The sequence below is a fragment of the Camelus bactrianus genome, chromosome 1 (genome assembly GCF_048773025.1).
Source record: "Camelus bactrianus isolate YW-2024 breed Bactrian camel chromosome 1, ASM4877302v1, whole genome shotgun sequence".
NCBI classification, from domain to species: Eukaryota; Metazoa; Chordata; class Mammalia; order Artiodactyla; family Camelidae; genus Camelus; species Camelus bactrianus.
Window position 1 is genome coordinate 30,654,137 of NC_133539.1, and position 16,319 is coordinate 30,670,455.

At 32.1% G+C, this 16,319-nt stretch overlaps 1 long non-coding RNA gene across 1 annotated transcript in view; it reads left to right on the forward strand.

Annotated features, from left to right (window-relative positions):
• The window catches only part of LOC141577524 (uncharacterized), a 366,010-nt gene that overhangs the window by 216,071 nt on the left and 133,620 nt on the right, over positions 1 to 16,319 (forward strand). The window contains exon 6 of the long non-coding RNA XR_012506664.1: positions 11,202 to 11,324. This is a non-coding gene — a long non-coding RNA (uncharacterized LOC141577524). The remainder of the gene's footprint in view (positions 1 to 11,201; positions 11,325 to 16,319) is intronic.

Sequence of the window (16,319 nt, forward strand, 5' to 3'; positions counted from 1 at the left end):
ACTGAATAATATTTATTATGTATACGTACCACATCTATTTTTTTTAATCTGCTTATATGCTGATGGGTATTTGGGTTGTTCACATATCTTGGCTATTGTGAATAATCCTTCAATAAATGTGGGAGTGCATATATCTCAACAAAATCCTGTTTTCATTTCCTTTGGGCATATTCCCAGAAGTGAAAAATCACTGATTTTTATTTTTTGTGAAATCTCCGTTTTGTTTTCTAGAATAATTGGACCAATTTATATTTCTACCTATAATGTATAAGGGCTCCTCTTTTACTATGTCCTCACCAGTGTCTGTTGTCTGATCTTGAAACTAGCCATTGTAACAATTGTGAAGTGATACCTTCCTGTGGTTTTGATTTGCATTTCCCTGATGATTAATGATGTTGAGCATCTTTTCATGTGTGTGTTGGCCATATTGATGTCCTCTTTGGAGAAATATCTGTTAACTCCTTTTGCTTACTTTTTAATTGGATTGTTGGGGTTCTGTTGTTGTTGTTACTAGGTTGACTGAGTTCTTTATATATTTTGGATATAAGTCTCTTATCTGATATATGATTTACAAAACTGTTCTCCCATTCTATTGGTTGTCTTTTTATTTTACTAATTATTTCTTTTGCTATGCAGAAAACTTGAGTTTGAAATAGTTTTATTTATTAATTTTTCTTTTGTTGTTTGTGCTTTTGGCACAATGTGCAAAAATCATTACAAAGACCAGTATCAATGAGCTTCATCCCTGTGTTTTTATTGAAACTTTAGGTATCATGTCCTATGTTTAAGTCTTTTATATATTTTGAGTTAATTTTTATGACTGATGTGAAATAGGGGTCCAATTTCATTGTTCTGCATGGGTTTCTCCAGTTTTTCCAGCATCATTTGTTGAAGAGACCATTCTTTCCCTGCTCTCTTGTCAAATATTGTTGACTGTATACACTGGGATTAAATTCTGGGTTATCTATTCTGTTCCACTGGTCGGCATGTATATTTTTGCACCAGTGCTATACTGTTTATTACTATAGCTTTGTAGTATAGTTTGAAATCTTGAAGCATGATACCCTCTGAATTTATTCTTACTTCTCAGGATTGCTTTGGCTGTACAGGGTCTTTTGCAGTTCCACACAAATAATAAAATTATTTTGTTTATTTCTGTTAAGAATGCTTTTGGCATTTTGATGGAGATAGCATTGAATCTGTAGATGGCTTTGGGTAATAGAGCCATTTTAACAATATTAATTCTTCCAATCTAAGAACATCTTTCCATTTGTTTGTCTTCCATTTCTTTCAGCAAAATCCTGTAGTTTTCATTTTATAGAACTTTCACTTCCTTGGTTAAATTTATTCCTAAGTATTTTATTGTTGATGCTATTTTAAATGGGACAGTTCTCTATTTCTTTTTAAGTTTCTTCATCATTAGTTTAAAGGAATGCAGTTGATTTCTGTATGTTGATTTTATATCCTGCCACTTTACTGCAATTGTTGATTAATTCCAAGTTTTTGACTGACTTTGGGATTTTCTGTGTATAAGATCACATTATCAGCAAAGGGTGACAATTTTGCCTCTTCTTTTCTGCCTCAGATACCTTTTATTTCTTCATCTTATCTAGTTTCTCTAGTCAGTACTATATTGAATAGGAGTCATTGAGAGTGCCATCTCTGTCTTACTTATGATCTTAGAGGAAACCTTTTTTATTTTTCTTTATTTAATATGTTGGCTATAGATTTGTCATATAGGGTCATTATTATGTCAGGGTATGTTCCTTCTATACCCAATCTACTAAGGGTTTTTATCACAAAAGGGTGTTGTAGTTTGTCATTTTTTTTTCCTGCATCTGTTAAAATAATTATGCAATTTGTATCTTTAATTTAATTGATGTACTGTATTATATTCATTGATTTGCTTATAGTAAACCATCCTTATAGCTCAGAGATAAATCCCACTTGGTCATGGTCTATAATCCTTTTAAAGTGTTCTTGGATTTGATTTACTAATTTTTGTCGAGAATTTTTGCATCTATGCTTATCAGGGATATATGTTTATAGTTTGTGTTGGGGGCATCATTATCTGGCTTTAGTATCGAAGTAATGCTGACTTAGTAAAATTAGTTTAAAAGTGTTCCCTTGTCAATGTTTTGGAAGAGCTTGAGGAGGATTGGTCTTAATTCTTCTTTAAATGTTTGGTAGAATTTTCCAGTCAAGCTATACAGTTCTGGAGTTTCCTGTGTTGGGAGATTTTTAATTATGGATTCAATTTCTTTACTCCTTATTGGTCTGATCAGATTTTCTATTTATTACTGATTCAGTCTTGGCAGGTTGTGTGTTTCTAAAAGTGTATCCATTTATTCTAGATTATGTAATTTGTTGACATGTAATTGTTCAGTCTTTATGATTCTATGTATTTCTGTGGTATCAGTTGTAATGTTACCACTTTCATTTCTCATTTTATTTATTTGAGTCTTTTCTCTTTTTCTTAATTAGTCTAACTAAAGTTTTTGTCAATTTTGTTTATCTTTTCAAAGAAGCAGCTCTTAGTTATGCTGATCCTTTCTATTATTTTCCTGTTCTGTATTTGTCTCTTTCTCACTCTGAACTTTATCATTTCCATCCATTTTGCTAATTTAGACTTTTTTTTTTTCTTATTCTTTTAGATCCGTGAGGTGTAAAGTTAGGTTGTCTGAGATCTTTCTAATTTCTTGATATATGAGATATTTGCTATAAACTTTCCTCTTTGAACTGCATTTCCTGCATCCCATAATATTTGACATGTAATATTTCTATTTTCTTTTCATTTCACTGTCTTGATATTTGGAAAGTTTTTTTATTTCTTCTTTGACTGAATGATTGTATAGAAGCATGTTGTTTATTTTCCGAATATTCATAGATCTCACTTCACTCTTGTTGATTTCTAGTTTCATGCCACTGTGGTCAAAAAAAGTAGTTGGCATGATTTCAGTCTTCTTAAATTTGCTAAGATTTGTTTTGTGGCCTATCACATAATGTATCCTGAAGAATATTCCCTGTCACTTGAGGAGAATGTGTATTCTGCTGCTGTTGGGTGGAAAGCTCTGTATATGTCTGTTAAGTCCATTTGTTCTAAACTGTGGTTAAGTTCCAAATTTGCCTTGTTGATTTTCTGTCTGGTCAGTCTGTCCATTGCTGACAGTGAGATATTTAAGTCCCCACAATTATTCTATTGTTGTCTATTCTCTCTTAAGATATTTTATTACTTGATTAATATATTTTAATGCTCAAGTTTGGGGAACATATATATTTGCAGTTGCTGTATATTCTTGATGTACTAACCCTTTTATCAGTATATAATGACTTTTTTGTCTCTTGTTACCTTTTTGCTTGAAGTCTATTTGGTCTAAGTATGGTTACACCCACCTTCTTTTGGTTTCTGTTTACTTGGAATATCATTTTCCATCCTTTCACTTTGTGCCTGTGTGTGTCATTAGAGCTTAAACAAGTCTCCTTAGGCAGTGTATACTTGTGTCTTATTTTTTCATCCATTCAGCTACTCTGTGCCTTTTGACTGGTCATTTACAATTAATTTACATTCAGGGTGATTATTGTTACATAGTGACTTATTACTGCCATTTTACCTTTTGCCTTCTGATTATTTTCTCTCTCCATTGTTTGTTTTTTTCCCCTTCTGTTTCTGTCTACCTTTGTAACTTGATGGTTTTCCCTAATGATTTTCTTAGTCTTCCCTTTTTTTGTTTTGTGTTTCTGCCGTAGAATTTTGCTTTACGGTTATCATAAGATTTCCATAAAACATCTCATAGATAATGTAGTCCTTTTTGTACTGACAGCAGTTTATCTTCATGTGCTCATAAGGTTCTACCTTTTTATTCCTCCCCTTTTATACTATTGATGCCACAAATTTTCTCTTCATACTGTGATTTTGTAGTAGTTATAGTTATTTTTAATGTTCTTTTCCTTTAAACGTTATGCTGTAATTAAGAATTAAGAAATAATTATACAATTCTAAAAAAGTTACATATTTAAATCATTAAATTCTATTTACCAATTTAATTGAAGATTTGCATAATTTCATCTTTTTGTTTCAGCTTCAAGAACTCCTTCCAACATTTCTAATAAGGCAGGGCTAGTGGTGTTGAACTCCCTCAGTTTTTGTTTGTCTGAGAAAGCCTTTATTTCTCTTTTATATCTGAAGGATAATGTTGCCTTATAGAGAATTCTTGGCTGGCAGTTTTTCTCCTGGCTTGTAGAGTTTCTGTTGAGAAATCTGCTGAGAGCCCAAGGGGAGTTCCTTTGTACATTACTGTCCTTTTCTCCCTGGCTATCTTTAAAATTCTTTATTTATCATTGACTTTTTAAAAAAAATCTGTTTTTTAATATAACGTGTCTTGGAGAAGGTCTTTTGCATTGAAATAATAGCGTGTTCTATCGCTTTGTATGTTTGTATATCTAGTTCTTTTTTCAGGTTTGGGGAGTTTTCAGCTATAATTTCTTTAAATATGCTCTCTTTCCTTCTCTCCCTCTTCTTCTGCTATACCCATTAACTTATTTTGGCTTTTCTAGTGGAGTCAGTTAGAACTTGTAGAGTTTCTTTGTTTTTTAAAATCTTAGTTTTTTCTTCTCTTATACCTGAATCATTTCTATATTTCTGTCCTCAAGCTGGCTTATTTTCTCTTTCATCTGACATGCTCTATTTTCAATGCATTCTAATGCAGACTTCACTTCATTTACTGAGTTCTTTAACTCCAGAATATGTGCTTGGTTCTGTTTTTAGAATTTCATTTCTTTGGTACTCATTCTGTTTGTTTATTTTATTTCTGAGATAATTGAATTACCTTTCTGAGTTTTCTTATAGCTTGCTGAATTTCTTTAAACAGCTATTTTTAATTATTTGTCAGTTAAATGACAGTATTCTGTGTCTTTGGATTTTGTTGCTGGAAAATTATTTTCTTTTTCTTGATACTCTGTGACTGACTTTTTCATAATGTTTGATATAAAGTGCTTCTATTGCCACATTTAAAGTAATAAACCCTTTTTTTTTATTTAGACAAGGCTTTCTTTACTTTGATTCTAAAAGTTCAACAGGTTGGCAATTAGGAGCTTTTCCGGAAGGTGGTGATATAGTGCATGTTTTGGGTTGATCTTAATGGAGCTGACTTGTTGCTAAGGTTGAAGCATGTGCATAAAACAGAAAAAGTTGAAGGAAAAAAAAGGGCAGGTAGTGGTAGAGTCAGGGTAAGTGTGTATTTAGCATTTGGAACTTTAGGAGTGCCCATAGAGGGGAATTCCAGAGGTCTTTGGTGGTCCTCTTGTCAGAATCCAGGGCCAGAGAACAGAAAACTCTTTCCTCCAGTTTTCTTTGTCTACTTAATTGCCTTTCCTCTTCTTCCACCCAGTCACCACAGTTTGCCCTCAGAGAGAGCAGTGGGTCCCTCCAGGTGCAGCATGTGTGGCCAGGCAGACCCCTGCTTTCCCCACTCACTCCCCTCCTCTGTCAGAAAGGTCTTGCTGACCAGCTGGTAGACCTGCCTCCACCTCCTATGCTGAAGATGCTTCTGCCACTTGGACTCTGTCACCAATCCCCTCCCTCAACAGCTCCTGTGGGTTTTAATCCACCCTTTTTTGGGTGCACAGATGAGTGGATCTCTCTAGTGTCCTGGTTTGCTAAACAGAGCTGCTTTCTTTCAGTTATGGATGTCCAATTATCTGTACACTGCAGGAGAGATAAAAAGGAACTCATGCCTTCTGATGCTGACATCTCCCTGCTCATTTTTAATTGGATTACTTGATTTTTCTTGTTTTTGTTGTGAGTGTTCTTTATATATATTCTGGATATTAGTCCTTTATCAGAAATACGATTTTCAAATATATTCTCCTATTTTGTGAGCTTCTCTTTTTTGTTCTTTGTGGTACAGTTTTAATTTTGACGAAGTCCAATTTCTCCATTTTTCTGATTTTTTTCTTTTTTTCAATTTTATTAAAGATTGTCTTAATTCATTAAACTGATTTTACAATCCACTAATGCGAGGAGATCTGCAATTTGACAAAAAAGACTGATTTTATAGATCATCATAGAAGTAAGTGTGCATAAAGGATACATAAGTCTAAATCATTACACTTTCCAAAATTCAATGGTTGTAAGATGTGGAAGAAAAATTAAAGGAGACCTAGGAGTGTCTTAAGCAATAAAGTTGGTGATAACCAAGAGAAAATGTCCTGGGGACCAAGTATTAAGAGAGGTCCAATAAAAATGTGATATCAACTGTGTCAAAATTTTATCCAATAGGATGAGAACTAGAAATAATCATCTTGCTTTTTCAGATCCTCATGATCTCCAGAATTAGCATTATTCTCTCAGCAGACTGGAGAGAAAAGGAAAACAAAACATTAGTTATGAAATCAGATTTGTTATTTATAATTCCACATAATATATTGCTAACTGTTTCACTATGAATTCTTCTTGTAATTTATTTTTATATTTAATATTGTTAAACTCATTTATATATATATCTTTTCCTTTTTTGCTGTGTGGCAGAAGGAATTGTTTTCAAGCTTGATAGGCACCTTTTTTATTGGATATTTTTTAGGAGGCTGGCAACTGGCAACTTGCTTTATGACTTCTTTATTGTAATTAGCAATGGTGACAAAAATATAAACCTAACAGTGTCATTTGTCAAGTTCCAGTTCTCTTTAACTGTCTTTCACAAGTTCCATTTTCATCATGCATAAAACTTATGAATTACACCCAGTAATAAGCAAGATTTATTTGTCTCTTAAATAAATCAAAAAAATAATATTTTGTATGGAGAAAGAGTGCCTTACCCAGGTAAAAATTATAAAAACAAAACAGAGCAAATCTGGTTGGTAGTCTTGGGTCATATTCCTGTCTGTGGCACTGATCTATGTTTCTCTGCAGTGCCTCTCACTATGGAAGTGAGGCACTCGACAGAAATATTGGACTGTAAAAATAATAAATGGGTAGTGAAACTTCCTTCCCATCTTTAGTATATAGTTTCTGTGTCAAGTTGAACACTGAAGGAATCAAGCTCCACAAGGCTTGTGAATAAAATTAAGATTACTTCAAACTGAAGCAGTTTTATTCATGCGTCATTTCTTAATCATTTCCATACCTCCTCTTCAACTGTTTTTAAGAATAGAACTACTGGACAAATCATAAACTATTCTGTTATATCATATTAGGACTATTTTATTTTAGGGAAGAAGATACAGCTTTTGCAGTTTATATCAAGGAATAAAAAATTTACACTTGTGATAAATTTAGGCCTTTTAGTATTTAGATGTAAAGGCTACAGGCGTTGAGAGTCTTCTGTGTTGGTGTTACTTGCCAAAATTAATGAGGCTGTTTACCCAAATGCTCAGAAAACTACAAAATAGAGTAAAAATGGTGAAACTTATTGGAAGAGTGGGTGGTGCACATTTTTTTCTTCATTGTGAACATGAGCTAATATGATATTGGTTGCAGTAGTTAGAGGCAAGTTCAGCATGACTGGAGTATCATAAACCAACTCTACCAAACAAAGAGATGCAGCACAGTTGTAGCTTTATATAAAATTCTATGCAAAGCACAAATAAAAGAGGGCAGCTAGATGTGAGAAATCCATTAATAACTACCATAAGCTCTTCACTGGCAGCATTTTTCTCTGTGAAGACCACAGCATAGTGAGATAGGGTGTTATAAGACATAAGATCACTAACCGATCTGGTCAAAAATACTCATGTTCTATCCCTGGCCTTTTTACACAGTGGCAATCTAGTCTAGATCCCTCTAAATTAAAGATTTGGGAACTGTACAAAGGGCTTCTGTTAGTTTAATATTGGTGATAGATATATTTATGATTGACTGGATTAACTGATGCATTTTAATGCTAATTTTTAAGACTGTAGTATCACAACTATGGAAATTCTAAAGAAACTCTTAAAAATTCAAGTTGGACCATCATAGAACATGCAATCATGCAAGCACTTTACGTTTAGAAGGCAGTAACTATGCATACCACCATGTGTATATGTGGGATTCTCTATTTGCAACATTTGTTTTTAAATGCCATGTTTCTGATGTAATACTATATACCAGACATATTGTTAAAGATATTTCAGTCTCCAATTTTAACCAATGTATTTGAAGACTTTGCTGTGTGCTTTGAATGGTCCAGACTCTGTATTAGGAGTAGTAATGCAATAGTGAGCAAAAACTGACCTGGTCTCTGCCCTAGTAAAGTCACCTTTGTAACGGACTAGACAGAAATTAATAAAATAATGATAAAAAGTAACTAAGCCCTACAGATTATAAATAAATCTTCCCAAATTATACATTTAGTAAATCGCTGAGCAAAGAGGGAAACCAGGTCTGTCTCATTCCAGACCCCATGCTCTTAACCACTTCATTATGTTGTAGTTTCTACTGCTGTTGAACAGTTACCTTGTTCCTTGTGAGGATAAGTAAAAATCAAATTACTCAACTTTACAAATTTTTTTTATTTTATAAGAAAATATTTGAAATTCAATCCCTTTGAGTCTAAAAACATTAAAAACATATTTTTTACTACTACTAAGTAATTTTAATGGTAACTTTAAAATACAAATTCTTAGGTAAAGTGGTCATATATTATTAAGAGTTAGATATTCAATATTGATTATTGAGGAAGTTTTTTCCCACCTTACACAATAAAATGAATTTTAATTTAGGTATTTTAACTCTAACAATAAGGGCTAATCAACTTCAAATTTATACTAGTCAGAATAAGCTAGGATGTTCTATTATTGTGATAATAAATAAGACATTATTTCAGTTGATGAACATGAAATTCATTTCTTCATTACAGCAAAATCAGATATGAGTCATGATGCCCTCTAAAAGTTCACTCAGTCATCCAGGTTTTATCTTGTGACACTGCCATTAAAAAAAAAGAAGAAGAAAAGAAGAAGAAAAAGCAAGGTACAGACAGTCTTGCAGTGTTTTATGGTGAAGCCACAAATTTAATTTCCTCCAGTCACACTGGAGGCCAGAACTTGGAACCCAGACACATGACTTTAATCCTAGTAAAAGTGGGGCTGGGGAATATCTTCTTGTGTATCCAGAAAGATAAATATAACACAGATTCGAGACACAGTATTTCCACTGCAACGTAATGTTTGGGTAAGTTTGAAAAGTACCATCAATTTGTAAACATTTCTTTTACACACATTGTTATCACAATAAGAAGGGAATAATTATTTCACATACCTCCAATTATTTGGTATTTGTATCCTCGACCAATTTGAAATACTGGTCACTATACAAATATTAGTGATTCAACTATGCAACACAAATATAGCTGAAATATAGGGAGAAAAAAATGATCATAGCATAGATATAAAGAATCTTCTGAAAGTCCACTTAGTAGGCAATGTGTTAATCTGGCCACACATAGCAAAACCTAAGTTGTCCAAGGTATAATAGTCTTATTTGGGAAGAATGAATGAATTAGAGCAATACAACTCTAAAAGAGTCCGCTACATTTTGCAAACTTGATCCTTATTGTATCTGGGGCATACACAGAGAGTGTGAGTCATTGTTTGATTTTTGTTGTCACTGTTTTCATCCATAATTGTATTGCCACTATGATTGATTACATATGAATTTTAATGGAATTTTCCTGGATGTTGAAGTGCTTCTTTCCTCTTTAATTTACATGTCTCAAGAAATATCTAGTCAAATAACTGAATGTAAAAATATTTTCACTGAATAAAATGAACTGAATAAAAAGATAATTTATGTATAAGTATATATCGATAATATATTTCACATTCAAGTACATGGCCAGACTTAGATATTGGCTATTGATGTTTGTATACTTGCTCAAAAGCCAAGAAACCCCAAATTTTACCAAGTTTAAAAATTAAACAGAATTTACTGACCATTTGTATCAGTAATTTCCTTAAATTTTAGAAAATTAGTGGCCATCCTTCAGTAAATGAATAACTGAAATGTTATTTTCATATTTGTTTCATTCATATTTATATTTGTTCATATAATGAAATACCACATTGGAGATAAAAACTTATGGCTTAAATTTATGTATGTCAACATGGAAACATCTTCCAATGCAGTTTACTGAAAGGCAGTTACTGAATGAACATACAATTTATGTAAATTTTTTAATAGTTAATTACAATATTTATAGGTGTAAAATAAAATAAATATTATCCTGGTTACCTGACTTTTGTAGATGAATTTGGGAATGGTCCTGGGATGACTGACAAAAGAAACTTTAAATTTAACTGAATATTTTATTTCATAGGTACAAAGAAAATAGACAAATTAATAAGGATAATTTATAAATGATGAAATAGACTTTTTTTTGGTTATTGTTTTTAATTTTTCTCTATTTAAAAAAATTCTCTTTTTAAGAAAAATATTGAAAAATGTTCCCCCAAATTTTTACTTGTAAATTTATGAAAATATTTGTATGTAACACATGCTGGTCCTAAGGGAAATTTGGTTAAAATTCTCAATGTAATTACAGACCAAAAATATGACCTTTGTTAAAGTGAAAAGTGTTAACATATTAGACAAATACATTTCTAAGATTCTGGCCAATAAGTAGGAGTTTCAAGGCATCTGTGTCTAACGCCATGGGAGATGGCAATCAGGAGTAGGAGAAGTGTGCATTGAATTTTGTATATTTCAAGAGATTAAAGCTATTGAAATTGTAGCAATAAAACTGGGGCAAGCAAATAAGCTTATTCTTACCATTAGATGAAAGAATCTAATTTAGTATAAATTGACTCTGTGGATTGAAGAGTAATGGAAGGGAAGTATTTGGGAGACTTTTTATCTTTTAAAGTAGGTTGGAGTGAGAGTATATTAAGTGAGGTCAAAGAAAAGAGAAATTGTCAGCCTTGCTAATTTCGTAGACAGGTCTTTGCTCCCTGAGAGAACAGCCATCTGGTGAGGAGATTCTTTTTATCATATTACAATCCTTTATTTAGAACCTTTCTCAGGAGTGTGAAGTTATTGCTAACATTATGATTAATGATATTTCTAAACACCTATGAAGATATGGGCATTGATATGTTAAGCAAAGCACATTTAAGTAAGATTGAGCAAAGGAAACTATTATCATTTACTGCAAAAACCTGAGGTACGCATTTGTGCATGTGTATGTATGTGTGTGTGTCAAATTCTTGTTTAATTTTCTGTTTTTCAGATACATGAACTGAGATTCTCGGATGTTAAGGAACTTGACCATAGTCACTTATAAAAACCTGCAGAGCTGACTATAATTGTGGACCTTACCGACTGACCAAGGAACCCATCCTCAAATTCAAAGGTAATCAGAATTTGCTTAAAGACATCTTAAGCATAACTGAGGTAAGAAATGATACTCTAAGTAAGTGGACTGATATCAACAAAGAGGTTTCTTTCTTTTCTTTTTTAAGGTGTATTTTAGGTATAGCAGAATGTGACAGAAAGAATATGGGCTCTGGTGAGAAAAAAAAAAAAGATTAGAATCTCTGAAAATTAACTTTCAGTCTAAATCTCAGATCTCAGTTTTCTATTCATTAAAATGGAGGATATAAAATTACCTCATAGGATTAGAGTGAGGATAAAATGAACAAACAAATGTCACTTAGCCAATAGACAAATGACATTTAGCAAAAAAAAAAAAAAAAAGCAGAAATAGAAGTAGAATATGGGATGAGACATTTATATTTCAGTTACTGTTTTTTCAAGGTATTCTTGATCCCTGACCTGCCTTAATATTCTTCTTTTTAAGGATAATAGTCCTGGTGTGAAGTCTGAGTCTTCACACTTCCCTAAATTTATCTGAAAATATAAGCCATTTTAACCTAGCTTTGGTTTCTAAATCAGTGATATGAGAAGATCTAGGAGACAGGAAAGCTAGGATTAGAAGAATGATGTTCTTAAATAAATGTATACATTGATAATCAGTCTCCCCTGTACTGTTAAATATGAACTTTATAAACTTGTTCACAGATGTAGTAGGAATCAGAAAACCATGTTCTATTTCCTGCTTTACCACTAATTCACTGTATGAGTGCAGCTACTAAATTATCCTTTCTCTATTTTTGGTTTTGCTGCGTAATTTTTAAAAAAACAAACAACCAACCAAAGTTTTAACACCCCTTAACTCTGTTGGATTGATCTTTTTTTTTTTTTTAATTTCCATGGGAATTACATTGATTTTCATGCACAAGAAATAAGCATTCATTTAAAGCTTTATAAAAATATCTTCTATCTTATTTATATTTCTTTAGAGTTTTTGATTTCCTTTTACTCAATGACCTATAAGATTGATTAATTCCTCAAACCTGTATATTGCTCCAATAATGAAGAAAGATGATCTGAAGAATAGTTTAATTCTTTTCAAAGCTATTTCCAGGATTGTTCTTTTTACAGTCTCCTTTAAAATATTTTTAGAGGAAGTAGATGGCTTCATCCTGAAACAGGATGAGAAAAAATAAGGTCACCAGAGTCTTAAAGTCAAGGGCATCATAGTGCTAGGGACATTGACAGAGCAACGTGAACTAGAATGAGACACGACAGCTGGGCCTCCCAGGCAGTGTCTGCGCTAGTAGAAAAGACTTCTTATATATTCTGCATGTAGCCAGCTGGGTGGGACAGATTATAAACAAATCTGATGGCAGATGTTATTCCAGGTGATTTGACCAAACAGGCATTTTTCAGGGGTGTCTTGCAGTCATCAGAAAGAAAACTAATAGATAGGAAGGCTACCAGTAATCAAACATACATAATGAGATCAAAGCAGATTCAGAATGGGGAAAGCAGTCTTACATGGTTACACTAGAGTAAGTTGTTGTATGTGTTACATCAACACACATATATAGTAGAAATTTCAGAACATGGGTGCTTGAGGGAAGCTTTTGAAGTTCAATATCTGGAGTTAAGTTGTCAACTAAAGTGAGAGAGTATTGGATAAGTCCAGAATTCCTGAGTGAGACTGCAAATCCTTGGTATAGGATGACACCTTGCTTACAGGTAAAACTTGCTTACAGGGCTAGAAGCAAAGGACTCCCTATATTCTCAGATATCTTCGGAATGTACTCTTTTGTCTTATTATCTCTAACAAAGACATTGTTTTACTTGAAATTCCCTGAAGTGGCGGTTTCTCATTTTTCCCTACCATACCAAGCCATAACATTTTATAAGTATGTTTCTTCCCTGTTAACATTCCCAGATAGTTACTTGTATAATTTCATACAGATTTTTATTTAGTCAAAGTTCATGGAACTTCAGTATATCATTCTCTTCTCTCTTTGTGGCTGTCATGCCATGATGCCCTCTTCATTCTCAACCACATACTCAGTGAAGTTTTTGGCAACATACTCCTCTGTGTTACTAAAAGTCTCATGATCATTTCACATGACTTTAATGTTCATAACATAGCATAATCAAAATATGAGCTTCAAAGCCCCTTGATCTCACAATTTTATTGTTAACACATCAATTTCCAAAGCCAAATCCAGAAACTTGTCATCATTCTAAGAAATATTTTATCAAGATTGTCAATATCCATGTGAACCCTCTAGTAATTAAAATAACAATTTAATAACTGTATTAAAATGTAATTAACTTACAATAAACTACATATATTTAATGTACAATATGTGATAAATGTCAGTTTATGTATGCGTCATGAAGTATCACCACAATCAGAATAACAGACTTGTCCATCACCCTCATGCCTCTCTGTAATTTCTCTGTTGACATTTCCCATACATCTATCTCCAGACAATCATTTATTTGCTTTCTGTCTCTACATATTAGATTGCATATTATAGGGTTTTATATAAATCTAGTATTTACTCTTTATTTTGGTCTAATTTCTTTCATTCAGAGTAAATATTTTGAGATTCAACATGCTATCATATGTACAAATAGCACATGCCTTTTTGTTGTTAAGTAGTATTCCATTGGAAAACGTACCAACATGTCTTTATCCTTTCACATCTTGATGGACTTTGCTTTCTTTATAGTTTAGTCCATTAGACATAAATTTGTTACATCAGTTATGTGAACTGGTTGAGAATGTTGTTGAAGTCTTCTGTATTCTTACCAATTTTCTATTTGTCATATCAACTATTTAAAGAAGAGTACTGAAATCCTTAACTACATTTGTGAAGTTTTCTATTTGAAGTACTGCCTGCTTTTGCTTTGTGTATTTTGAGGCTCTGTTAATAGGTGCACACATATTTTAGATTATGTTCTCATCATAATTTTATCTTTTCTCATCATAAAATGATCAGTCTTATCACTGTTATTACACTTTGCTCTGAAATCTAATTTTTCTAGGCTAAGTACAGCTACTCTACATTTCTTTTGATTAGTGTTAGTGTATCCTTCCTCACTGTTTTACATTTAACTTAGGTTATTCTTTATATGTAAATAGTTATGGTTGGGTTTTATTTTTTTATTCAATCTGTTAATCTCTGGAATTTGATGCAGTGCTGTTATCATTTACTTACTGTGATTATTGATACAACTATGTCTAAATATTAAATACTTCTTTCTAGTTTCTAATACTTCCATTTATTCTTTGTCCCTTTTTGCATATTTTTCTGACTTCTTTTGGATTAATTTACTACATTTTGTAATTCAGTTTAACTTTCTTGTAGGTTATTAGTTATAACATTGTTTTGTTATTTTTGTATTAGCTTTTGGCTGTTGTGTAAATCTTTTACTTATCACATCTATTTCAAGCATTCTGTACAAATCTTAGAGTAGTCTTAATGATTTCCTCTAGGTTTTCATGCTTTTGTTGTCATACTTTTTATTTCTACCTATAGTGAAAATGCCAAACTTTTTATTTTGCAGTTATTTATATAAGAAAGCATTTTAAAATGTTACATGCTCTTTTTCTTCTTGTAATTTGAAGTATGAAAATCATAGTGTCTGAGTACACACCAAAGGAAAAAGAAAAGTACAGCTGTGGCTCTGACTGGCTTTGAGTTCAGTGATGAGTGATTCAGAGTTGGGTGATGGTCTCTGGTATATCATTTTTTCCCGGAGCTAGAAACAGATAAGGGCACTGACTCAGTGTTCCCCTTGTGAGGTCCACCATTGTTCTAGGGCTAACAGGAAAAACGTCATAATTTAGCTACAATGATAATGCTTTGGTGAAAATTTTTATTCAGTTTTACCACATTTTAAATTTATATTTAATTTCTGGTTTTAGTTCAGTCATTATCCCTCTTTGGTACTCTATATTACAATATAGTACAATTTTTTTATAAGTGTTGCTTAATGAATCTATAAGGGGCTACATTTTCTTAAGAGTAAAGTCCTGTTTTTTTTTTTCATTTAGAATTTTTAGTTTTATTGTTATTGAAAGATAACTTTTACACATATTTTATAGATTGTCTTAATCATGTATGCATGTATACAGAGGAATATATACATACAAATGATAACATAAGTAAAATAAATAAATAGGTTTGAATAAACCTCAAATTTTTAAAAGTTAGAGTCTTAGTCTGTAACATCACTTCTCAGTTATCAGTGTTCATTAAGAGAGCTCTATACTTTCAAGGATACTAATGATGCAGTGATTTCAAGTTACTAAAATGTAAAATAAAATGTACAGCTTATAATTCATTAAATGCAGTTTTAGTTCTATAATTCAAAATGTTTTATTGAATATCTTATTTGTACTAGGCTAGGCTATGTGCTAAGAAAGGAGATACGCCAGTGAACAAGAGAAATACAGTCACATAGAGTTGTGGGCAGATGGTATTTGCTTGTTTTATTCATCTTCTTATTTCTAAACCTTATACAGTATATATACTGTATTACACTGGCTTATCATAAGGATTAAAATGGTAAATGTACACAAAACTTTAGATAGAACTGAACTTTGAGATTCATCCCTGAAATCATTTGCATAGTTCTAGGGAAGTTATAAACAAAGGTTGATAATTAGCACATTCTCTTATATGAACATTAATATGTTGCTTGATGGAGATAATATTGTTGATTAAGAAGATGGTAAATCAAGGTAAATCATATCTGTAAACTCAAAATAATCACACACTTTCTTAGTATCAGTAAAAGTAAGGAAATTATTAATGAAATATCAGTAATATTCCTTCTCTTTTTGTATTTAAAAGTAAATGAATATGTGGGATCTAAAAAATAATACAAACTAATCTATATGTAAAACAAGAACAGACTCACAGACATAAAAAGCAAATTTACGGTTACCAAAGGAGAAAGGGAGGGATAAATTAGGAGTATGAGATTAAGAGATACAGACTACAATGCATAAAACAGATAAGCAAGCAGG